This window comes from Lithobates pipiens, unplaced genomic scaffold (genome assembly GCF_037356315.1).
Source record: "Lithobates pipiens isolate NorthernLeopardFrog02 unplaced genomic scaffold, aLitPip1_a1.2 Scaffold_10, whole genome shotgun sequence".
In the NCBI taxonomy this organism is placed as follows: domain Eukaryota; kingdom Metazoa; phylum Chordata; class Amphibia; order Anura; family Ranidae; genus Lithobates; species Lithobates pipiens.
Genome location: NW_027507686.1, coordinates 158,489,528 through 158,516,946, shown reverse-complemented (window position 1 = coordinate 158,516,946; position 27,419 = coordinate 158,489,528). Strand labels below are relative to the sequence as shown.

Here is a 27,419-nt window from a genome sequence, read left to right as displayed (position 1 = left end):
CCCAAATCTCCCACATATGAACAAAGTTCCTGACCCAAAGGTTTGGGCAGGGAAAGGGATAGTAAACCTCAAACATATAATCTCCACCGGTAAATTATGATTATTCCCCAACCTTTGGGAGGCGTACCAGTTGCCAGGGTGGATGCTGTTCCTCTACTATCAACTTCACTATGCATATTGGAAGCAGTTTCCACCTTCTCTCACCCTAGAATCAGACTCTGTAGAGGGATTACTCATCGCCAAGACAATAGACAAACCTTTATCTTCCCTATACCTCCAACTATCCATAACTCCCACCAAAAAAATTTGAAAAAAATCTTACACAAATGGAGGGTGGACATACCTGGCCTGACTGAGGAGGGCTGAGATGCCTGTATATCCACTTTTGTAATCAATATGATCTCAGCCAGGGATCATTTTATGCAGGTCAAGTTCCTCCACAGGTTCACCCCAAAAAGATTAACACTTATGAATACAGGGGCCCCGGTGCCCTGTCCCAGATGTGACCTGCAGGCTGCTTCCTTCTTCCACATGGTCTGGTCCTGCCCACGCCTTGATGCTTATTGGTCTGGATAGCCACACTCAGAGCGGTTGCAGCCTCAGAGGCAGCACATTCAAGAGCATCTATGATGTCCATCTGTAGAGAGGTATTATGGTCCTCCCAGACTACCTACTCAAACTTTACGGAGTAGACCCGGGTGATTTGTCATCAAGGGACTTTGTAGAAAAGACTATTGAGTCCTCTGTCCCATCCTAATTAGATGTTTGTTTTGGCAAGTAGAACCCACCCTTTTGGCTAGCTATTTATCACTAATATGCTGCCATGTTGGCATCAGGAAAACTGAAAATTGTATCAAATACTTACTGTAATTTTCCTGTTCTGAAGCCAAATCATAGCAGCATACGGACCCACCCTGTACGTTTCAGTATGTAGCTTGTTACAAAGAATGGGGGGGGCTAACTAGTCCTTTTTTATGCTATCCACTGGTCCTTAGGGAGTGGTCAAGAGGCGGAGCTCTATCACTAGTATGCTGCCATGGTTTGGTTTCAGGAAATGATTATTATGGTATTTGATACAATTTTCGGTTTATCACAGCACCTTCTCTTCAAAGGATAAGTTCAGCTTTTTACAAGAAATAACAAATGTATTATTTTTTGTTGTAGGAGCATTGCACCAGCGATCATGCAGGACTCCTGCAGACCTGTCAGTGTATCTGGTTGCTCATACCTCGTAAGAGTAAGCCAATACACTCTGACAGGAAGAATTAGTGAACTACCACAGTGCTCACAGCGCTGTGGTATTTCGTTGAGATCTACAAGCCGACAGCCGCTAAGGCTGCCAGGACCTGTCTTTTTCTATTCATAGAGCACTGTGAATGAGTGATGAAGGCTGTCTTTGTTTTACATTTTGTCCTCTAGTGAGGGGGAGATGATCCCTGTTAGCTGTAAGAGAGGGGAATCCAAGAGGAGTGGGGGCCAGTTCTTTCATAACATGTTACACCCTGAATACGGGTGTAACATGTTATTAAAGGTGAACTTATCCTTTAAAGTAATTGTAAACCCTTACAACCAACTTTGACCTACAGGTAAGCCTAGATTAAGGTTTACCTGTAGGACCAAGAAATATCTCCTAAACCTACACGGTTTAGGAGACATTTGCCGAAAGACAGGCACCGCTATCTACAATGCATGTGCCGTAGACAGCGGCGCGCAGGTGCACTGAACGCGCCTCTGTCAACGGCGATATGCCACGAGTGGCGGCTCCCGTGCGCAAGCGTGGAAGTGACGCCATCGTGGCTTCGCCGAATGACAGCGGCGGAGCAGCGAGACCCACCGAGAAGATGGATGCTCCGGACTACAGGGGACAGCGATGACTTCGCTGGCTCCTGTGTCAGGTAAGTGACACATAATGGACTACTATGTGATGCATAGTAGTCCATTATGCTTTACCTTTGCAGGGAATCAAGGAGGAAGTAAACCCATCAGGGTTTACTTCCACTTTAAGCTAAAACTACAATAATCAGTGCAGCACAACCAGGGCCGCTGATAGGCCAGTACATCTGGCCCTGCTGTACCGGGCCTGACCAGCAGGGGGGCCCGGGCAACCTAACTGCCAAAAAAAAAAAAAGTTCCTCCTCCACGATCATGGATTGCCATAAATAACGCGCGCTATCAGCAGATAACATCCAGCCATAATCCCCTCCACCAAGCAACCACGGTCGGTACAGTTTTTTTTTTTTTTCCAATATGTGTTCTACACTCTGTGTATGCGGCTGCCTGTAGTGTGGGGACTCTTTCTTCTTTTTCGGCCGCGGAGGAATACATCCTCTGCACACCGCACACCGCACAGCATTAGCATAGAAAGGTTATGCTGCGGAGTGATATGCCCAATCCTCTCTCTCTCTACACATGACTAACAAGAAGCAGAGAGAGCAGGGGTCGGGCGATCGAGGTGAGCTCTTATCTGGAAGTTGGGGACAAGGTGAGGTGTGTATTCTTGATCTTGAGGCATAAAAGATGACACAAAACTGGACTGACCTGCTTTTGTGTCATACTTAATGATTACATTTTAAAAATCGTAAGCAATTTTGTACTTTTGAAACATAATTTTAATAATTGCACTTGAATTCTAGCACATGTAAACACAAAAGAATACCCATTTTTTTTTAGGCTGGGTTCACACTGGAGCGGCAAATCACATGCGATCTCTGTGCGATGCGAGTTCAGCCATACAGATAGTATGGCTGAATTTGCATCGCACCCGGCCCCAAACTCGCACAGGACCCTGCAAACTCGGACAGGAATCGGATCGCATGGTGTGAACCCCCATGCGATCCGATTCTGCTGTGGACCAAAAAAAGGGTCCCGTGCGAGTTTGGGCCGGGATGCGATGCGAATTCAGCCATACTATCTGTATACTGTCTGTATGGCTGAACTCGCATCGCACAGAGATCGCATGTGATTTGCACTGCAGTGCGGTGCGAATCACATCCGGTTCTCGTAGCCGCAGCAGTGTGAACCCATCCTAAAGATGTTGAACTAACATTACATTTCACTATGTATGGTCTGGGGAGGGGCAATGGGTGGGGCCAGAGGTGGGGCTGGAGGAGGGACTAGGGGCGCGGCCAGGGTGGAGCTGAAGGGGGGCCCCGTCAGGTAGGCTGTACGGGGCCCCGTGATTTCTATCAGCGGCCCTGAGCACAACAACAATTGTGATACCAATCAATCCCTTCATAAATAAATAAAACGCTCTATTGTGATGCTAGATTATTTCATGCATAAAAACGGTGGTGCTTAGTCCATAAATAAGAATTAATGAAACAATATACAAAAATGTAAAAATAAAATAAAAAATACTGTATATATAGTATATACACCGTCCAGCAGCCCAATGCAATCAGTGACCATCTACTGTATCTTCTTTTCTTCCAGTGTCTTGTGCACCTCCACTAAACAGGTGGAAAACCTGCTCAGCTTAACCACTTTCCGCTTGGGCTATAGCTGAAAGACAGCTAAAGCGCGGCCTTCCAGTGCTGGGAGGGCATCGATAGATGTCCTCACATGATTGCACGCTCTGTGATCGTCAAGTCCTTTGGACTCGGCTGATCACAGAACAGGGTAAAGGGCCAATCACAGTGGCCTTTTAACATGTGATCAGCTGTCAACAATGACAGCTAATCACGGAAGTAGATAGAAGCAGGTTATCTGCTTTTTTTCTCCTCACAATCAGCGCGAGGAGAATAGAAGAAAGTCAGTAATTGGCTTCTGTTACAGGTACATTGTCCCCAATCTGTGCCAGCCAGTGCTGCTAAACAGTACCAACCAGTTCCCACCTATCAGTGCCCATCAGTGCTGCCAATCAGTGCCCATCAGTGCCTCATCATCAGTGTCACCTATCAGTGCTGCCTATCAATGCCGCCTACCAGTGCCTTTCATTGACCATCAGTGCCACCTATCAGTGCCCACCAGTGTCCCCTAGCAGTGCCCATCAGTCCCATCTCTCAGTGGCACCTATCAGAGCCCATCAGTGCCACCTATCATTGCCCAATGTATTGTAGCCTTCATTATTGGCTCATTACGCTAATCGGTGTTGCACTGTGTGCACTGCGCAGCGTGATGTGAGCCACAATACAAAGGACATCATATAACGTCCAGTCAGAACAGCAAAGCCCCCGCCCGGGTGTCAGTTTTCTATAGGCCAGGCAAATGGGTGTTAAAAGGAAGGTAACAAATAACAGACTTACCGGCCAGATTACCAGGTAAAAGTAAATAGGGAAAAAGAAGCCTCAATTCCACCATATGAAACACTTCCCGCCCAAGGCTGTCATATGATGTCCTGGACTTTAAGTGGAGATATCTAAGGCCTGATTCACAACTATGCAGGTTGCAGTTTGCATATTCCAGGTGCATTTTGCATTTTGCAAAACACATTTTTGATCCATTGAAGTCTATGGAACCAAAAACCAAAGAAAAACTCCCTGGCTCTTGCATAGGTGTGAACCGGGCCTCAATGATGCTTGCAGCTGCAGGCATCATTCAGACATAATTTTTTTCTGCCAGCGATTCCCTGCAAAGCCAATTGATTGTTTTTACAGGTGGTGGAAGAGGACGTCCTCCGCTCCCTCCTGCCGCCCTCCGATGCTTCTACCAGCTTGCCCATGCGATTGACAAGCAGGAAAAAGAATCAGCCAGCTGACCAAGGAACAGATGGCCAGCTCTATGACCTTCGGAGGCCGGGTGCAATGTTATGATGTCACTTCTGGCCTCAGCAGATGTAAACACTGCCGTGTTTTTAGCTGGAAAGGCTGGGATGTTTTTTTTTTTTTTTGTTTTTTTTATCTCAGGCTTTCCAGCCTAGAGGAGAGATGTGGGGTGTTATAGAGAGGACCTGTCATGCACTATTCCTATTACAAGCGATGTTTACATTCCTTGTAATAGGAATAAAAGTAATTTAAAAAGGTATTTTTGAAAGGAAAGTGTAAAAAAATAAAACAAACAATAAAAAAAAAATTATTAAAGCGTCTCACCACCCCCGAATGCTCACAGAAGCGAACACATACGTACGTCGCGCACACATATGTAAATATCATTTAAGCCACACATGAGGTATCGCCGTGAATGTTAGTGCGGGAGCATTACTTCTAGTCAAGAGCTCCTCTATAACTCTAAACAGGTAACCTGAAAAATATTAAATCGTTGCCTATGGAGATTTGTAAGTTCCCGAAGTTTGGCACCATTTCACGAGTGTGCACAATTTTAAAGTGTGACTTGTTAGGTATCTATTTACTTAGCGTAACATCTTCTTTCGCATTATACAAAAAAATCGGGCTAACTTTAGTAGTTTTTTTATTTTATTTATGAAACAGGTTTTTTTTTTCCAAAAAGAAACAGGTTTGAAATAAATTGCTGCGCAAATAACGTGTGACATAAAAAGTTGCAATGACTTGATAGAGTCACAAAACTCTACTCTGCTATATAAAAAAAGAGAAGGTGTGCTGTAGCACACAGAGGAGAGCTGAGCAAGAACAGATACCATTGCTTGGGATTTCAAAGCAGAACAGACACTAAGCACATGCATTTTAGAGCACACTTGCTTTCTGGCAGGATCTACGGATATTTTTCCATAGTTGCATTATTTATGTGCATGTATTAGAGAGGTATACACTTTTAACACCCTGTAAAAGAAGTGGGCTTCTATGTAGTGATTGATCACTTTTGTGTGAGATTCTTTTTATGTCACTTTTCTACTAACATGCCAAATATAAAAAAAAGAGCGTGCTACATTCGTTAAGGGCAATGATGCTTTAATTCCACTAAAGTTCAGTTGTGTATATATATATATATATATATATATATATATATATATATATACAGTTGTTCTCTTAAGTTTACATACCCTGACAGAATTTATGAATTCTTGGCTATTTTTCAGAGAATATAAATGATAACCCAAAAAAAAAAGCGTTTCTTTCACTCATGGTTAGTGTTTGGCTAAAGCCATTTCTTATCAATCAACTGTGTTTACTCTTTTTAAATCATAATGGCAAAGGAACTACCCAAATGACCCTGATCAAAAGTTTACATACCCCAGTTCTTAATATCGTGTATTGCCCCCTTTAACATCAATGACAGCTTGAAGACTTTTGTGGTATTTGTGGATGGGGCTCTATTCTGCTGTAGCCAATGACAGGTTTGGCTTTGTGTTTTGGATCATTGTCATATTGGAATGTCCAAGTACGTCCCATGCGCAGCTTCATGGCTGATGAATGAAAATGTTCCTCCAGTATTTTTTGATAACATACTGCACTTCATCAATTTTGACCACATTTCCTGTGCTTTTGTAGCTCACACATCCCAAAAACATCAGCGTTGGCCTTGTTGGCCTTGTTGGCGTTGGCCTTGTTGACTCTTCTCCAAATGTAGCGTTTATAGTTGTGGCCAAAAAGCAAAATTTTGGCCTCATCACTCCAAATGACTTTGTGCCAGAAGGTTTGAGGCTTGTCTCTGTGCTGTTTGGCGTATTGTAAGCAAGATACTTTGTGGCATTTACGTAGTAATGGCTTTCTTCTGGTGACTCGACTATGCAGCTCATCTTTCCTTAAGTACCTCCTTATTGTGCATCCTGAAACACACCACATGTTTTCAGATAGTCCTTTATTTCACCTGAAGTTATTTGTGGGTTTTTCTTTGCATCCCAAACAATTTTCCTGGCAGTTTTGGCTGACATTTTAGTTGGTCTACCTGGCCGTGGTTTGGTTTCAACAGAACACTTCATTTTCCACTTCTTGATTAGAGTTTGAATGCTGCTGATTGTCAATCTCAATTCCTTGGATATCTTTTTATATCCCTTTCCTGTTTTATACAGTTCAACTACCTTTTGCCGCAGACTCTTTGACAATTCTTTTTCTTTCCCCATGACTCAGAATCCAGAAATGTCAGTGTAGCACTGGATGAAAGATGCAAGGGTCTGTCAGGAGTCCAGAAACTCATTGACTTTTATACACACACACACTAATTACAAACAAACAGATCACAGGTGAGGATTGTTACCTTTAATAGCCATTCAAATCCCTTTGTGTCAACTTGTGTGCATGTTATCAGGCCAAAATGACCAGGGTATTTAAACTTTTGATCAGGGTCATTTGGGTAGTTTCTGTTGCCATTATGATCTAAAAAGAGTAAACACAGTTGATTGATAATAAATGGCTTCAGCCAAACGCTAACCATGAGTGAAAAATGCTTTTGTGTTATCATTCATATTCTCTGAAAAATGGCCAAAAATCATCCATTCTGCCAGGGTATGTAAACTTATGAACACAAGTGTTTATAATTTATATATATATATATATATATATATATATATATATATATATATATATATATATATATATATATATATATATATACATATGTATATTCCAGCCGGCCCGAGGCACAGGAACAAGCAGCACACACCCCAGGCCAGCAGGGCCATGAGGTCGGGATAGCGAACCCCAGAAAAGATAGATATCATAATGGCATCAGTACCTTAAATACCCCCACCCAGAATGCACAGTAGGCGAACCACTCCCACTGGGCTATTTCCGAGTAAAAGGGTATTCAATGCATCCAGCCTGTTGCATTTCCAACACTTACCGGTGGTGACAGCACCACCCACGGCCAAGTGGAAACTAGCACAACCCAGCTGAACTGGTACAGAAACCAGAACTTTGGAAATAATTAGCCTGAGCCAAACTGCAGCTTCACACAACTTAAATTTGAAAAACAATAGTGTCTGCTCATTAGGAGCAGGGTGCTACATACATAATTGTGAAGTGGAAGGAAAATGATAAATGGTTTTCAATCTTTTTTACAAATAAATATCTGAAAAGTGTGGCATGCATTTGTATTCAGCCTCCTTTACTGTGATACCCCTAACTAAAATCTAGTGGAACCAATTGCCTTCAGAAGTCGCCTAATTAGTAAATAGAGTCCTTCTGTGTGTAATTTAATCTCAGAATAAATACAGCGTTCTGCGAATCCCTCAGAGGTTTGTTAGATAACCTTAGTGAACAAACAGCATCATGAAGGCAAAAAAACACACCGGACAGGTCAGGGATAAAGTTGTGGAGAAGTTTAAAGCAGGGTTCGGTTATAAAAAAATATCTCAAGCGTTGAACATCTCATGGAGCACTGTTCAATTCATCATCCGAAAATAAAAAGAGTATGGCACAACTTCAAACCTACCAAAACATGGCTGTCCACCTAAACTGACAGGCCAGGCAAGGAGATCATTAATCAGAGAAGCAGCCAAGAGACCCATGGTAACTCTGGAGGAGCTGCATAGATCCACAGCTCAGATGGGAGAATCTGTCCACAGAACAACCATTAGCCGTGCACTCCACAAATTTGGCATTTATGGAAACGTGTTAATAAGAAAGGTATTGTTGAAGAAATCCATAAGAAGTCCCATTTGCAGTTTGCAAGAAGCCATGTGGGGGACACAGCAAACATGTGGAAGAAGGTGCTTTGGTCAGATGAGACCAAAATTTTACTTTTTGGCCTTAAAGCAAAAAACTGTGTGGTGGAAAATTAACACTGCACATCACCCTGAACAAACCATCCCCTACCGTGAAACATGGTGGTGGCAGCATGTCAGGGAAGCTTGTCAGAGTTGATGGGAAGATGGATGGAGCCAAATTCTGAGCAATCTTAGAAGAAAGCCTGTTATGCCACGTACACACGACTGGACTTTCCATCAGAAAAGGTCCGACAGAATCACTCGATTCGTGTGTGGGCTTCATCTGACTTTTTTCTTCAAAAATTTGATGGACCTAGAAATAGAACATGTTTCAAATCTGTCCGATGGAATCAATTTCTATCGGGAAAACCGTTCGTCTGTATGCTGGTCTGACAGACCAAATACGACGCAAGGGCAGCTATTGGCTACTGGCTATTGAACTTCCTTTTCTAGTCCTGTCGTACATCATCACATTCAAAAGTAACGGACTTTGGTCTGTTCGTGCGTGGGAAAGTCCGTTCGGTCGGAAGTCCATCGGAACTCCGTCGGGAAGACCGTCTGACCTTTTCTGACGGAAAGTCCAGTCGTGTGTATGCAGCATATGGTGTCCGTTTATGAAGCAGTGATCAGTGGAGATCCAGAGGATCGCCGCTGATCACAGCCCATAAATAGTTTATAAACCAGAGATAATCGGGGGAGAAGTGTTTGAACTTGTTCTCCCGCCGATTATCTCCACACACTGAGAATCCTCATTGAATGACACAGTAACGGCCAGTTTATGAAGCTGGGATCTCAGCGCTTCACTGGCGATCTGTGTCAGAATTCACACTCCCCGATTCACCAGCTCAGAGGTGGAGAACCAGGGAGTGAAGCGAGAATGTGGAGGGATCTGAGGAAAGAGGAAGATAATTAACTTCCTTATGCCTCGTTCAGACCCCCCAACACTGTAACCATGTCCCCCTGTCATATTTATGTGTATACATATATATATATATATATATATATATATATATATATATATATATATATATATATATATATAATGTGTATATGTATATATATATATATATATATATATATATATATATATATATATATATATATATATATATATATATATATATATATATATATATATATATATAATGTGTGTGAATATACATGTATATATAATGTCTGTGTGTGTATACATGTATATATAATGTCTGTGTGTGTATACATGTATATATTATGTAGGGGGACTCTTTATTTTACTAACATTAATCACACCGTGTGTCAGTGTATTGAGCTGTGATAATTTATCACTGCTTAATAAATTGACATCTCTGTGTATTGGTGAATTTCTAGTACTGTAATCTCGTAAAGTCTCACGAGATTCCAGTATTAGGGGCCATTCACCAGTGTTAGAAGCGTTTGTAGATAGCTTCACTCCTCCAAGGGTGAAGCGATCTTCTCCGCTTTATAAACTGGCATACAGAGGAGAAAGATTTCCTCTGTGACTGCCGGAGAATGAAGCAGTGAATAGATTTCACTGCTTCATAAAAGGACACCTAATGCCCCGTACACACGAGCGGACTTTTCGACATCCAAACTCCGACGGACTGAGTCCGGCGGACTATCCGCTCGTGTGTGGGCTGCAACGGACTTTAGCTTCGCAAAAGTCTGACGGACTTTAGAAATGAAGCATGCTTCAAATTTTCCCGACGGAACTCCGCCGGACCCGGTCCCCTTCGAAAGATTTGCTCGTGTGTGTGCTACTCCGACGGACTAAAACCGACGCTAGGGCAGCTATTGGCTACTGTCTATGAACTTCCTACGTCGAATCCAGTCGTACGTCATCACGTTCGACTCCGTCGGAGTTTGGTGTGATGGTGTGTGGTCAAGTCCGTTCGGTCGAAAAGTCCGCCAGAACTCCGGCGGAACTCCGCTAGAACTCCGTCGGAAGTCTGTCAGACTTAATCCCTCTCGTGTGTACGGGGCATTAGAGTCTGCAAAAGACTTGAGACTAGGGCAGAGGTTCACCTTCCAGCAGCACAACAAATCTAAACATACAGCCAGATCTACAATAGCAGGCGATTGGCTATCCAGGCATAAAAGCCGCTTGGCTGTTATGCCGGAGGAGCGGGAGGGAATGTCCCCCCCTCCCGCCGCCTCTCGCCGCTGTTACCGGTGCTCCCGCTCGATCGGGAGCACCGATCAGAGATCCGACGCCTCCGGCTGTTGCGGAGGAACTGGAACGAAGCCGTAATCGGCTTCGTTCCAGTCTCCTCATCGTAAACACGGAAGCGACGTCATGACGTCACTTCCCGTTTACTCGGCTGCCAATGGCGCCGGTTTTAAAAAAATATCCGGTATTCAGAATCGCCGTTTTCAGCGATCTGAATACATTGAAGTGTAAAGGAGGGGTGGGGGGTCTTTTAGACCCCCGATCCCTCCATAAAGAGGACCTGTCACCACCTATTACTGTCACAAGGGATGTTTACATTCCTTGTGACAGCAATAAAAGTGATCAATTTTTTTTTTTTTAAAACAATTTAGTCATTTTAAAATAAATAAAATAAATAAAAAAAGAAAAAATTTTTTTTTAAAGCGCCCGCCGTCCCCGCGAGCTCGCGAAGCAAAGAAAACGCATATGGAAGTCGCGCCCGCGTATGTAAACGGTGTTCAAATTACACATGTGAGGTATCGCCGCGATTGTCAGAGCGAGAGCAATAATTCTAGCACTAGACCTCCTCTGTAACGCTAACCTGGTAACCGTAAAAAAAATTTTAAAGCGTCGCCTATTGAGATTTTTAGGTACCGTACTTTGTCATCAATCTACAAGTGCGCGCAATTATAAAGTGTGACATGTTTGGTATCTATTTACTCGGCGTAACATTATCTTTCACATTACGCAAAAAAATTGGGCTAATTTTACTGTTTTTTTTTTTTTTATTCATGAAAGTGTCCCTTTTCCCAAAAAGTTGCGTTTAAAACACCACTGCGCAAATACCGTGTGACATAAAATATTGCAACAATCGCCATTTTATTCTCTAGAGTCTCTGCTAAAAAAATATATATAATGTTTGGGGGTTCCAAGTAATTTTCTAGCAAAAAATATGGATTTTAACTTGTAAACACCAAATTCCAAAAATAGGCTTAGTCATGAAAGGGTTAATGTGTTAGAATGGCCCAGTCAAAGTCCAGACCTAAATCCAATTGAGAATCTGTGACAAGACTTGAAAATTGCTGTTCACAGACGCTCTCCACCCAATCTGGCAGAGCCTGAGCTATTTTGCAAAGAAGAATGGGCAAAAATGTCACTCTCTAGATGTGCAAAACTGGTAGAGACATCCCCAAAAAAGACTTTCAGCTGTAATTGCAGAGAAAGGTAGTTCTACAAAGTATTGACTCAGGGGGGCTGAATACAAATGCACGTCACACTTTTCACATATTTATTTGTAAAGAAAACTGAAAACCATTTATGATTTTCCGTCCACTTTGTGTTAGTCTATCACATACAATGGCAATAAAATACATTTAAAGCGGGAGTCTGCCGTTTTTTTTTTTTTTTTTTAAAAGCCAGCAGCTACAAATACTGCAGCTGCTGACTTTTAAAATAATGACACTTACCCGCCCAGCGTGCCCGCGATGTCGGCACCCGAAGCCGATCTCTCGATCGTCTCTCAGGTGCTGCCGCCGCCATCTTGGGTATGAGAATCAGGAAGTGGAGCCTTGCGGCTTCATTTCCCGGTTCCCTACTGCGCATGCACGAGTCACGCTGCGCAATAAGGATGGTCCCCGCTGTCTCTGGGATCCAGTGGGGGACCTTCGGAAAGGGGCATAGATTCTGCGGAAAGGGGCGTACCTTCTGCAGATATCTATGCTGGAAGTGAGTGCAGATACCTGTACTGTACAGGTATCTGCACCCCCCTCCCCCCTGAAAGGTGCCAATTGTGGCGCCGGGGGGGGGAGGGTTCCAATGAGCGGAAGCTCCACTTTAGGGTGGACCTCCGCTTTAAGTTTTTGGCTGTAACATGACACAATCGGGAACATTTCAAGGTGTATGAATACTTTTTAAAGGCACTGCAGATGCTTAGTATAAAAAAAATAACATAACATAGTATAAAACATAACATAATATCAATTCTGAATAAAAAAAAAAAAAATCTGAATTTGGACACTTCATGTTTGTGCCAGAAAAAGAAACATACTTTAGAAATTGCATAGTGCTGTTTTTCACTGTTATTGCACAAAGCAGTTGAAGTTTTGCATATATATATATATATATATATATATATATATATATATATATATATATATATATATATATATATATAAAATATATTTTTTATATACTTTATTTATTTATTAAAATATTTTGTAATATTATTCTGCTGCGGAATTTGATTTTAATTCTGACTTTTATATATGCAATATTTGTATAATATTTATTATTTCTATAGCTGCAGCAAAATGTGGGAGACGTTGTAGCCCAGTCCTGGAACAGCTAGCCAGTACATGACGGTGCCTAATTGCCAGCCTTTGTTTCATTCTGCCACACCCCTCTCCTACTGCACCCATCCACAGCCTTGCATCTCCACCAAGTGAAATCTTGTCTGCTGCAAGCAAGAAGAGTACATCTCTTACGCCTCTCTCAATGACCTTGGTCACTTATATTTATATTACACTCCCTTGATGTTTTACAGGATGTCTCTATGGATACAGGAATAAACACAAGATAATAGCCCTACAGTCTTTAAAGCAGCATTTCATTCTACAGGCCAGGCGGGGAGAGGAGGCGTCTATAGCAGAACAGAGGGAATCAGGAGGTAAGAGCAGGATTCTCTTCTAGTCACTGCACATAGCACAGGCACACTTCTTCCACAATAAAATTATTATTTTTTTATTATTATTATTTGATTTATTAATCTTTACCTGTTAGAGAAATCAGTGTATTAATATATTTGCTTCCAAATTCCTATATGATTTATTTCTGCAGGTGCATTAAAAAAATAAAAAATAAAAAATAAACGATGCATATATCTATGCAAAAGGGATACAATTCTAATAGATGCTTTTTGCTGGATGGTCATTTTCCCCGAATGGATACGATTTTTTTTTTTGCCAGCGCTAAGATGTGCTGGCGTGCTTTGTGGCTGAATATAGTCATGCATGGTGTCCCAGGCATGTTTTCATATAAACATTGCCTCAGTCTCTCTTGTCTGCTAATGTTGTAGTATTTTTATCTTTGCTTCCCAGCTACTGTGCATGAGCCGAAGACAGATTTTTACATCTGTTCCTGCAGGGTGGGAAAGGGACTGTAATGGTTTTTCACTAGCCCCTTGCTTCCAGAGAAGAGCAGTGATTTATTTGTTACATTGCATATCATTTTACAATGGTTTGGGTAGATAATTAGGGTTCGTGTCAGCAAATCTAGTTTTTGGATGGGAGATGGTACCGGTTATTTGGTGCTGTCATGACATGTCTGTATGTTATGTATAATGATTTAAAATGTCATTCCACCTTTTCCTGTCAAATGTGATATGTAGCTGTGGAAAGCTATTTACAGAGCTCATAGCATAGAAAGATTTCCACTGTGCTCATCACATAATTCAAAAGTATAAAGGCGGATTTTTAAAAAACAAATCATAAACTGCTCAGAATCCTATAATCCATTGTGTACAATTTGTTATATCTATGACTTAGAGCAAAAGTTACAATAAACAAATAGGAATTGTTTTGCAATCTAATATTTGGGGGAAAAAATGTTTTAAAACTTTTTAAAAATAGCATGATAGTGAAATTAATTTTTTGGCAATCTACCATGCTTTTAAACATATTATGTGCAGGTCTATGTATGAGTTTTCCTGTGCTGTTATACTGGAGTCTACTAGAGGAGTATTCCTTCTGTATTGTATTTCAGTATATTGAATGAGAAGTGACAGTTGACTGTGGGGGTCAGTGCAGAATCAGTTCAAGTACATGGGGTGATACCAATGGGTTCTTGTTAGTTATGGGGTGTAAAACGAATGCCTTGTACACATGGTCGGACATTCTGACCACAAAGTCCATCTGATTTTTTCAGACGGATTTTGCCGAAACTGGTGTTGCATACACACAGTCGGTCAAAGTTGTCGGAAACTTGGTGACATTCCTTGCATATGACGGGACTACGTAGAGGCTAGTACCCAATAGCTTTGGTCTCGTAATTTGATCTGAGCATGCGTAGCACTTTGTCCGTCGGAACTCTCTACAAACGATCGGAAAAGTCAGATCGGATTTTTTTGTCTGAAATTTTTTTTTTTGTTTAGCCAATGGGCAGAACAAAAAAAAAATGACCGGAATCTTCCATCCACACAAGCGGGTGGACAGAGGAATCCTCTCTGCTGAAATATTGTATTCTGGTAGTGTGGACTCTCCACTTTCCATATACACTTATCAGCAGCTGCAGCCACAGATCGAGAAAAGTTTTACAACAAACCCAAACAGAAGTCGATTATTCGATCAACTTTTTTTGAGGGGGGGTGGCCACCCATAGATTGAAATTTCACTGGTCCCTGCTGAACTGGCTGAATTTCAATCCATCTATGGCCTCCTTTAATTTTTGCCCTAGTATGTGTGTATGTATGTGAGATAGGGACCTTAGATTCTAAGCTCCTTGAGGAGAGGGACTGATGTGTATGTACACAATATGTAAAGCGCTGTATAAATTGTTGTCGCTATATAAAATACCTGTAATAAATAAATGGCGGTAGAAGCTCCTGACTATAGATGAGCTAATTTTTTCTCTAAAACCAGTGAGTTAAACGAAAGCACTGACCCAATTTCAACAGTGCCCCATTCAAGGTGGATGGGGGAATTCTCACCACTGTGTCTTTGTATTCTTGAGACTTCCCTGCCATCAAAATACATTGATCAGTGCTGATGTCTATAGCCTGTGGGACTGATCGAGGAAAATTTTTCCATCAGATCGGGCAGATCAGCTTCTGCTCATTCCCAGTGGCCATACATGGATGGAAATTCGGCCAATACCTGCTGAACCATCTGAATTTTGATTCATGCAATGCCAACCTAAGGCTCTTTGAATGAATGGTTTAACAATTGGACAAGTTAGAAAACTCATTACTGTTCACCATCCCCACCCCTAATAAGCTGAGGCTGGAGGTTCATCTCCCCTGCCCTGCTTCATAAGCCTGAACATGATTGGCAATCCAATGCAACTGTTCATGATGAGGGAAGTGCTGACCGCCACAGATACCTGAAGACAGCCAGACTATGCCTGCTCTTCCAGCCACCCTCTGCTCTCTATGGCCAGTTTAAAGGAACCTGTGAGTGATAATGTTAGGTTGCCCATACATGCTTAATTTTATTCTTTCAACCAATAGGTTGAATAAAAAAAAAATGATCCAATTCCCACTGAGCTATTGTATTCTGACAGTGGGGAGACTTCTGCAACAAAACCAGACAGGCTGGTTGTACAGAAGTCGATCCATATTTGTAAATTTGGTCGGTCCCTGCTGAGCCATGCATGGCCAGCTGCAACTCTAAATCTTAATGCACATGGTGCATTGGTTGATTTCCCTATGCATACTATATATGCATTAACCTATGAGCAATTATTCCTACCCACATGTGTATGCAAAGAATAGAGTACACATTCCATCCACTATAAGGGCATAAATGCCTGCAGGAGCATGTCTTGAAGTATACATTCACATGTACTACATACTAGATGTGACTAGGCTGTTACATTAAACTTGGTAGGTAGGTAAATGTCAGCAAATGTTGATCACTGTCACTTGCTAGTGATCATCTGTCAGTGGCAGAAACACTATTGTGTAAAATAAAAAAAATTATCTCTGATTTTCCCTTATAGAACAGAATTTAGAATGGAAAATAGAGGAGAAAGGCTGCACTAACCAGCAAATATTTAATTCAGCTCTGTAGGGTGGGGCTCCAGACTAATTTAATGTTTCATCTCTAGACAGTCCATCCTGGATCTGTATTCCTGCTATAATGATGCCAACTGGTAAAATCAATGAGAACGCACATAATGATTTCTTATGTCTGACCACCCCAAATCAGAAATATGATTAAAAATGTTACAAACTATATCCTTTTTAGCATTATTACTTCCTGCCTTTATAGACAACATATTGCTCCTATACCTACTATTGTTATACATTCCAAACCTTTGCTATACACAGTCTATTTGTAGATCAGCATGTGCAATCTATTCAAAGTAAATATCTATTAATTTACAACATAAGCCATGCATGTACAGAATATCTGCTGCATCGGTTACAGTTTGTCGTATGTACAGTGGGTGTGTGTGTGTAGTTAGGTTCACAATATACATTACAATTCAATGGCTGAACAATTTCTTCTCTATATACTATATCACCCATTTATATAGTAAATATATAGTATACTGTTTACACCACTTTGTCTCTTTTTATAACATATTTTACTATTTGCATCATGTCTGTATAATACGTCAAAAACTAAAATAACGTCACTATATATATCACAAACTAAGAATAAGACATTTTTACTTAAAGAAAAACAATAGATTTGGCTCCTTGGCGGTGTGACCATAACAATATGAAGGTCTACAAGGAATATTCATTTGTTACAAGAACATCTGTGTTCTCTGTCTCTAGAGATCCTGTCATTGCCCTGTACACTTAGACATCTTAGAGCAGCTACATAAATATTCTATAGCCTTATGCCATACTCGAGACTTGCTGTCCCCTGTGACACTAAATTAATGGCTCCATTAACAGGAACACTGAGGAAATAGAAATGTTTTTATCAAATCACTATGAAAAGTGACCCGCCGCCTCCCCCAAAGCTTTCTCTGTTATTGCTCACTTACGTCACCAAAGTCTGCTATAATGGTGATTGGTAGAATGAGAAACAGCAGTGTCATGATCCCCCTGCAAGGCTCAAGGGATACAGAATGGGGTGGTGGATTTGTACAATAAATGATTAAGTTATCCAGAGTGTTATGTTAACTATATGCATGTCAAATGGCAGAAACATTCACAAGTTTGAGGTCTTTGAATTATCATAAATATCACCAATAGATATGCCTGCTGATGGGTGATGTGTTATTACTGTATTTATTATTACTGGACCGGTTAGGACTGAACAGAACCAAAAATGCATAATAATGTACATATGACTATCCGACGGACTTAGTCTGGCAGACTTCCCGCCAGACTGTCCGTCAGACTTTCCGAGCGAGCTACTTGCCCACACACGGCACTTTTTCGGCGGACTAATACGGCGTACTAAGTCCGCCGTACTATCCGCCCTACTTTTGAAATGAACGGACTCGCCCACACACGCAGAGGAAAGTCCGCTCATTTCGAGCGCGTCTCCAGGTAGGCGGGGCCCGCGAAGGAGACGTCGCTGGCCCCGCCACCTGGTATGGACTTAAAGGGGAACCCCAATGCTGAAAAAAATCGGCGTGGGGGTCCCCCCCAGGTCCACATCAGACCCTTGTCCGAGCACGCTACCCGGCCAGTCAGGAAAGGGGGGACGAGCGAGCGCCCCCCCTCCGAGCTGTACCAGGCCGCATGCCCTCAACACGGGGGGTGCCTTGGGGAAGGGGGGACCGCGCAGCCCCCCCCAAAGCACCTTGTCCCCATGTTGATGAGGACAAGGACCTCTTCCCGACAACCCTGGCTGTTGGTTGTCGGGGTCTGCGGGGCGGGGGGCTTATCGGAATCGGGGAGCCCCCTTTAATAAGGGGGCCCCCGGATACCGGACCCCCACCCTATGTGAATGAGTATGGGGTACAATGTACCCCTACCCATTCACCTGTAAAATAAAGTACAAAAAAAACACAACACACAAGATAAAATAGTTTATTGCACAGGTCCGGGGGTCTTCCGTCTTTGGGGGTCTTCTCGCCGGACTCCTCCTCTATCTTCTTCTAGCTCTTTTGCTATCGGAGGAGCTCGGCTTTCTTCCTCGCCGCGGCCTCTTCTTCCGACTTCGGGGGTCTTGTCCCCTCTTCGGTTCTTCTGCCGGGCCACCGCGCCTTCTTATAGCTCTTTTACAGGCGGTGGCCCGGTCTTCTGTCGCCGCCGCCGCCTTTTGTTCTTCTGTTCTTCTCTTCAGATGTTGCCTCGTCGCTCGCTCCGCTCACCGGGCGTGCGGCGACTTATATAGGGACATCACCGGATGATGTCGACACCCATTATGGTGTCACAGTCCCAGAGGATGCTGGGACTGTGACATCATAATAGGCGGGGACATCATCCGGTGATGTCCCTATATAAGTCGCCGCGCGTCACGCTGGAGCCATTGTGAGCGGAGGGAGCGACGAGTCAAGATCTGAAGAGAAGAAGAGAACAGAAGGCGACGACAATGGCAAAAGAAGACCGGGCCACCGCCTTTAAAAGAGCTATAAGAAGGCGCGGTGGCCCGGCAGAAGAACCGAAGAGGGGGACAAGACCCCCAAAGTCGGAAGAAGGGCGGCGGCAAGGAAGAAAGCCGGGCTCCTCCACTAGCAAAAGAGCTAGAAGAAGATAGCGGAGGAGTCAGGCGAGAAGACCCCCCGAAGACAGAAGACCCCCGGAGCTGTGCAATAAACTATTTTTACCCTGTGTTGTGGTTTTTTTTGTACTTTTTTCACAGGTGAATGGGTAGGGGTACATTGTACCCCATACTCATTCACATAGGGTGGGGGGGCCAGTATCCAGGGCCCCCCTTATTAAAGGGGGCTCCCGGATTCTGATAAGCCCCTCGCCCGCAGACCCCGACAACCAACGGCCAGGGTTGTCGGGAAGAGGCCCTTGTCCTCATCAACATGGGGACAAGGTGCTTTGGGGTGGGGGGGCCGCGCGGCCCCCCCTTCCCAAAGGCACCCCCCATGTTGAGGGCACGCGGCCTGGTAAGGTTCAGGAGGGGGGGGCACTCGCTCGTCGCCCCCTTTCCTGGCCGGCCGGTAGCGTGCTCGGACAAGGGTCTGATGTGGACCTGGGGGGAACCCCCACGCCAATTTTTTTCGGCGTTGGGCTTCCCCTTTAAGTCCATACCAGGTGGCGGGGCCAGCGACATCTCCTTCGCGGGCCCCGCCTACCTGGAGACCCGCTCGGACCGTGTTGTCGGATAATCCGACTGTGTGTGGTATGCATCAGACTGATTCCGTCGGAATATCCGTCGGACCCAATTTTCCAACTTGTTGGAAATATTTTCCGACAAACTGGTTCGATCGGACATACCCCGATCATGTGTAGAGAATTCCAATCGGACAAAGTGCCACGCATGCTCAGATCAAATTCCTACACCAAAGCTATTGGCTACTAGCCTGAACGTAGTCCCGTCGTAACTAAATAACGTCATCACGTTCTGAATGATCGGATTTTCCGACAACTTGGTCCGACCGAGTGTATACAACAGTTTCGGACACAATCCGTCTGACAAAATCCGTCGGACAAAATCCAATGGATTTGGTTGGCAGAATGTCCGACCGTGTGTACAGGGGCTAAGGAAAGATCTAGTCTCTGAGGACCAATATGTAGGACACTGGCTTAAAATGTCAGTTTATACAAAAATGATCCTTCAGTTTCTTGTACATTATGGATAGTTAAACCACTCAATATCTGTGAAGGTTCTCATTTATCCAGGCCATGGTTAGCTATTAGTATTTAGTCTCATTCAGCTGCACTTGTTCTGTAATGTTGAAAATGTTGCACAGCTTATCCAAGCCACTTTTTCAGTTCTAACGAGTGTCACGAACAAATATCTATAAATGTTGGGGGATATTCCGGACATTCATCAGAACTAAAGAAGTGGCTTGGCTGATTTACAAAATGCCTTCAACATTACAGAAGAAGTCCAATTCCATGTGACTAACTACTACTAGATAAATCACTTTATTTTTTGTTATCGTGTTTCTCTGGGACTCTGGTAGAAAATCTTTGTGCTTGTGTTCTCAGATCTACACACCTGCCATGGTTATAACAAAACATAATATGCATTCTATATTATTGAGAATGTGACTCCAAGGAATCCAGGAGGAGAAGGAGGCAGGAATCCTTACAGCTTGATTCTCTAAGAAACAATTATAAGTCAACATGTGACTTACTTTATTAGACCCCCCCCCTTTTATATCTATTCTGGGTAGGTCTTTAGATGCCTTGTTGATGGACATCTGACAGCACTTCTTGGGAAATCTGAGTTTCACTGCTTTCTCCTCGTTACAGAGACTTTGTTCAACCTGATTGCTAAAGCCCAAGATCAGCCAAAACGTTTCCTTAGTTTTGACCAGTAAAGGGTTAGGCACTCTGCCAGAATCGGAAAACACTGTGTGTGCTTTAAAATATTTTTATGACTGATTTTAAATGTTTACCATGAAAGTAATTTATTTTCTATTCCTGTTTCATTTGACACCTATTGCCTGGACAGGAAGTGAGGGAAATTTGCCCTCAGAGGGACACATGCAACAATCAAATACAAGCAAACTTTCTAACCCTTCCTCACTGTAAAGAAAACATGTTTTTGCATGGCATGCAAATGATTTTCCCCCACGGGTTTATGTTGCAAGATCCCAAAGGCCAAGGGTGTCTCTTGTGAGAACCTTTTTGAAGGAATACCTGTTTGATTTATTGTTGATGTTTAGCCCACTTCCACCCCAAAATTTCATTACATGCAATACTAAAATATGCTGGATGTTCAGCTTTGGTCCCCTTAGGATTGTCCTCAGACTAATATTCCAACAGGATCATTATTTGCCTTATTGTAATCCTATATTGGTGTTCTATAGGATTCTGCCTAGAGAGGAACTAGTGAGTAGTCCATTTAATTTTCTAATGTAACTTTATAAACATTGAGTGAGTTTCTAGATTACTGTACTTTAATTGATTTTTTTTTTTTTATTACAGTTCTTTAACTTATTGATTATTGCTGAGTTTGCTGTTCTACTCATCAGTTTCTCCCAGGGCATGTGGTGGTCAGTATTGTTTAAAGTGTAAGTAAACCCCCCTATCGTTTTCAGCCAAGGAAGCTGGCATCTTGGCCTCTGTTTAATCTACAACTGCCGTGATGCTGCACATGTGATCAGTTATGACACCAGCCATTGGATGGTTTGACAGTTTGGTTGAGAGTACAACCAATAGGAGTGTTACATTTCCGGCATGTGCCAGAGATGAAACTGTTTTATAGATGGGTTTACTTCCGCTTTAAATTGTTTTTAATTGTGGGCTTGATATATCATTACTTGTGTTAATATATAACATCTAAGGTAGTGCACTGCTTAGAAAATTGTTGGCCATTATTATTTCTTGTCTTCATTAGTGAAAACTCTTGTCTTTCTGGAAAACTATATATTGTAGAACTAAAGAAATTAATTGACATAAGATAATAATCTTTCAATTCAGTCTTGTTTGTTTAATTCAGCAATGATCAATTGCCTAAATAATATGGTGCAAGAAAGTCCCAAATTAGCATTTTCTTGAAACAAAACGATTAGCTGGGTTACAAAATATTGCAAAAATAATTCAAGATCCCAACTAATGTAAATACTGTATATTCTTTGGACCATAAAATCTGCACTATCAGCCACATACAGTGGCAGAAAAACTCTTTGGCATGTTTCACACATTCATGCTTAACCATAACGTGTCAAACATATGAAGGCTTTTTGGCACGTCTGGTCCTGCACCATGACGGAACTTGAGAGGATGGACAATTCCTGTTGCAGTAGCAAGCTGAACTTTTTCCTTATGCCGCGTACACACGACAGGACTTAAGTCCGGCAGACTTTTGACGGAGTTCTGACAGAGTTCTGACGGACTTTCCGAATGAACAGACTTGGCCACACACAATCACACCAAAGTCCGACGGATTCGAATGTGATGACGTACGACCGGACTAGAATAAGGAAGTTCATAGCCAGTAGCCAATAGCTGCCCTCGCATCGGTTTTTGTCCGTCGGACTAGCACACACACGAGCGGATTTCTCGGTAGGAACTGGGTCCGGCGGAGTTCTGGCAGAAAAATTTGAAACATGTTCCATTTCTAAAGTCTGTCAGACTTTTGCAAATCAAAAGTCCGCTGCAGCCCACACACGATCGAATAGTCTGCCGGAATCATTCCGTCAGACTTTTGATGTTGAAAAGTCTGGTCGTGTGTATGCGGCATTAGAAAGTCTTGCTTGATCATTAATGTTATTCCTCTCTGTACAAGACTCCAAAACCCTAAATAAGCCTCCTGTGACTAGAGAAATCCTGTTCGGGGCATGTTCCCACTAAAACACATACAAACATTATTTAAGATGCTCCATTTGAATTGACCTGAATAGCAAACTACAACCGGTCAAAACATCCAAAATGTAGCTTGCTGAAGTTTTACTCCACATTTTACTGTAACACAATAATGGAAATAGGCAATATACTTAGATGATTTGGGTGGTAGAACCCAGATAGTTTGGGTGGGATGCGTTAACAGGAAGCTCCTGACAAAGTACCTTCATGGCAGGATCATCAGGCAATATTTTAATGAAAGCTGAAATGCTAATTTTTATTTGAGATTACAGTGATTTAGTTTACATTTTCTTTAAGCAAAAGAAATGTGTCACCAATCAACCAAATAACATCAAGCCATGGTGTAAGCTGACACTTTCATCAATGGCCTTATTTCCATTTTTTAATGGACATTTGTCCTTCACAGCAGGGACTTTTTTCTCTCTGTCATACTTTTAGATTATTGACAGTGATTCACAGCCCCATAACTGGTGAATGTTTCTCCACCCTTCAGAAATGAGCTAGGGAAAATGTTTGCACAGAAAATACCTGACAGGGTGATGATACAAAGGAAGACTGAAAGAAAATAGTACCCATAGCAATAAACATAACATCATTTTTAATTATTATGCTCTACAACATGACGGCGTCTAATTGCTTTGGCCAACACTTTTCATTTTAGTTTCCATCAATAATACAGCACAACCCTCTTAGTGACTGTATCAAGGATTCATCATACAAGTGCTTCTTAGATTATCACTAATTTAATAAACTCTCTCTTCAGTAAGGTTTTATTATCAATACAATGATGTATATAAAACAGAATGTATGTGAAAGACATAACCTCCATTACATCATATAGTAAAATGAATGACCTCCTGTGAATATCTATAGTAACTGATGTCTTACTTCTATAAATACATTTTCACACATTTGACAGGTGTTTCTGTATATTTTAAAAGTGGTCAAAATGCCAATAGTGATTAAAATACTGAAGGCAGCTGCTTTACTCCTGTGAGCAGTGTATGCAGCGTGGATCACGATGTGCTGATACAATGTATAGTAACATGGTTTAACGCATGGGTTTGCAGAAGTATAAAACTCCATAAAAAAAAAAGTAAAAAACTCCACTCAATAAAACTCCATTGTTGCCTCCAGTAAGAAGCTACTGCATGCTGTTATGTCAACCAACATAATGTTTCTAGTGCCATTTTCATATTCCAAAATTGTCAGTGATAGCAGATGTAAGCTTTTCTCCCTTTGGGGCCTTACCATATCACATATCGGAAACTGGGCTACCATGTGGCTACAAATTTCCCTTTCTTTCTTGTGACTCATTGCATGGTTAACAGCTAATGGAATGGAATAATTTATATTTCTGTTCATATAGTTGTGATATTTACACAGATCATGAATACATGAATATGCTTTGATCTAAACCATTCTATTGTAGCCCTGGCTGTATGTTTAGGGTCATTGTCCTGCTGGAAGGTGAACCTCTGCCCCAGTCTCAAGTTTTTTGCAGACTCTAACAGGTTTTTCTTCTAATGCCGCATACACCCAAATGAATTGCCCAGCAGACTAGGTCCGCCGGACCACAGTACGCCGGACAATTCGATCGTGTGTACGCGGCATTGGATTGCCCTGTATTTGGCTCCATCCATCTTCCCATCAACCTCTGACCAGCTTCCCTGTCCCTGATGAAGAAAAACATGATGATGCCACCACCATGTTTCAGGGTGGGGATTGTGTGTTCAGGGCGATGTGCAGTGTTAGTTTTCCACCACACATAGTTCAATTTTGGTCTCATCTTCTTCCACATGTTTGCTGTGTCTCCCACATGGCTTCTTGCAAATTGCAAACGGGACTTCTTATGGCTTTCTTTCAACAATGTCTTTCTTCTTGCCACTCTTCCATAAAGGCCAGATTTGTGGAGTGCATGACTAATAGTTGTCCTGTGGACAGATTCTCCCACCTGAGCTGTGGATCTCTGCAGCTCTTCCAGAGTTACCATGGGCCTTATTGCTGCTTCTCTGATTAATACTCTCCTTGCCCGGTCTGTCAGTTTAGGTGGACGGCCATGTCTTGCTAGGTTTGCAGTTATGCCATACTCTTTCTATTTTCAGATGATGGATTGAACAAGTATTCTGTCAGATGTTCAAAGCTTTTTTCTTTTTTTTATAACCTAAACCTGCTTTAAACTTCCCCACAACTTTATCCCTGATGTGTTCCTTGACCTTAATGATGCTGTTTGTTCACTAAGGTTCTCTAACACACATCTGAGGGCTTCACAGAACAGCTGTATTTATACTGAGATTAAATTACACACAGGTGGACTATATTTACTAATTAGGTGACTTATAAAGACAATTGGTTCCACTATTTTTTGTTAGGGGTATCAGAGTAAAAGGGGGCTGAATACAAATGCATGCCACACTTTTCACATATTTACAGGTATTTGTAAAAAAAAAAACTTTTAGCATTTTCCTTCCACTTCACAATTATGTGCCACTTTGTTTTGGTCTATCACATAAAATTGCAATAAAATACATTTATGTTTTTGATTGAAACATGACAAAATATGGAAAATTTGGGGGTAGGAACACTTTTTAAAGCCACTGTAGTACTGAATAGAAAAGAAAAGTGATACCTATACACATTTCTAAATTTCCTTTATTTTATAATACCAGATTATCCAGTTACTTTAGGTTTTCCAAAACTGGTTTGCTGAAGAAGACATTATTGTTTTGAATGCTCCCAGTTCAGTCCAAGCACAAGTTCGGACCAAATTTTGCTCGTTCAGACATTCAGCCGAATGCAGGATTTGCAGCCCGTTTGGCATTTTAGTCAAATTTCATCAACAGTAGCAGACTTTTCTCCCACTACTATATATGACAACTTCCTTCTACTGCAGTCAATGGTTGTTTGAGGAAGCAATGGAACCTCCCTAGCAAAGCACCATGTCCCCATGTTAATGAGGACAAGGGCCTCTTCCCCAATACCCTTTCTTGGTGTTTGTGGGGGTCTGCAGGAAGGGGCTTATTGGAATCTAGAAGCCTCCTTTATCAATAAGGGGTCGGTCCTAGGTACAACCCCCCATGTGAATGAATAAGGAGTACATAGTACTCACAGAAATGAAATAAAAAAGTTAATAGATATACTTTTTTTAACTATCCTTTTAACCCTAAAAATGTCCTATGATGTACATCCATCGATGATCATGATGAAAATTGTTGTCAATGCCTGCCATAATCCCCCCGGACACAATCCCTTCGAATGCCACTCAAATGACAAAATGACGTAAATTCTGGAATTTAGCGGTACCCCACACCTTTTTTGATTTTTGATTTTTTTTGCATGGGGTCCCCCTTGACATCAACAGCAGTTCCTTATCAAGGATGAGTGTTTGGTATGTACTTTTAGGGGGAAACCCACGTGTCTTATTTTCTTGTGTGGAGTCCCCCATTGACATCTATACCAGACCTGAATCTAGGATAAGGGTCTGGTATAGATGAAGGGAATACTTGGCTGTTTGTTTACAAACCAAAGTAAAGCAGCCAAAGCTGTCATTTGCCAGCAATTTAAATGGCATTAATTTTGTAAATGTCATTTTTCTGCAGTGGATTATATATATATTGTACGTGTGCACCACTTCACAGACAGGGTCAAGGCACCCCCCAGGCATGATATTTAAAGACATTTTGCATTTTTAATGATGTTTTAAGCATTATTAAAATAGCTTCCCCCCACCAAATGGTATTTAAAAAAAATTTTTTGCTTTGATACTTGTTCCCCATTGCAAAAGCTGCATGTCATTTGTCTGACAATACCTAGCTTAACATTCAGCTCATATAGATTCCAATTGAGTTTTGTAATGTTTTTCGAACCTGCCTCACAACCAAACCCAGGTATGTTCAGCTCTTCCCTATCTACCAGTAACAGCACTTCCTTGCATGCTGACAACACAAAATTGCTGCAGAGCCATGTTCACTCCATCAGTTGGGCATCGGGCTGCATGCCAGGCCTATCTGATAGGACCAGCAGTCAACTGAAGGAGCTTTTGTGGTAGGCTGAAAATGCTGCTGTTAAAGGCAGAACATGCTTTTTACTGGCAGGATTTCAGGTAAGAATAGAGTAACAAAAAATGGTATACTTAAGAAATCTGTACACTGAAAAAAATTACAAAATACATCTTTTTTAAATTGCTGTACTTATAGTAGTAAATGTCCTGCCATATCTTGAACTGAATGTTTAAATGGAAAAACAGAGATTCCTCTTTGCTTCAACCATCCTTTAACCTGGTTGCTGTTATACTGAATCCACCACTGGCTTCTTGTGCGTCTATGATTTTATTGGCAAAATATTCAGGTGATGTTCTTGCCCCCTGTATTTTCCCCCCAAGAAAGTAGCTTGATTGCCCTAACAGTTTTATGAATGGAAGCCTCTGAGAACCATTGAGCCACAAGGGAAGAAAGCTATACTTAACCATAAATAGTGTGCTCTCATGGTGTAAACACATGGGATGACATGCAAAAGTAGTTTGCAGTAGACATTTATTCATGGTGACAGGTTCATTTAAATGCAAGACTATTTGCTTTGCCAAACTGTTCTGTGCTGGAATGATGTCATTGCTTTTATATATGAGCCAAGCTGCAATGCAGACCTGGCGGCGCAATAGG

General features: G+C 42.0%; 1 protein-coding gene across 1 annotated transcript in view; it reads left to right on the top strand.

The window, feature by feature from the left end:
• Positions 1-13,070: 13,070 nt before the first annotated feature.
• Positions 13,071-27,419, top strand: part of TPPP3 (tubulin polymerization promoting protein family member 3) — a 40,020-nt gene continuing 25,671 nt past the window's right edge. The window contains exon 1 of the mRNA XM_077458481.1: positions 13,071-13,311. The gene's annotated coding sequence lies outside the window, so the exon portion shown is untranslated. The remainder of the gene's footprint in view (positions 13,312-27,419) is intronic.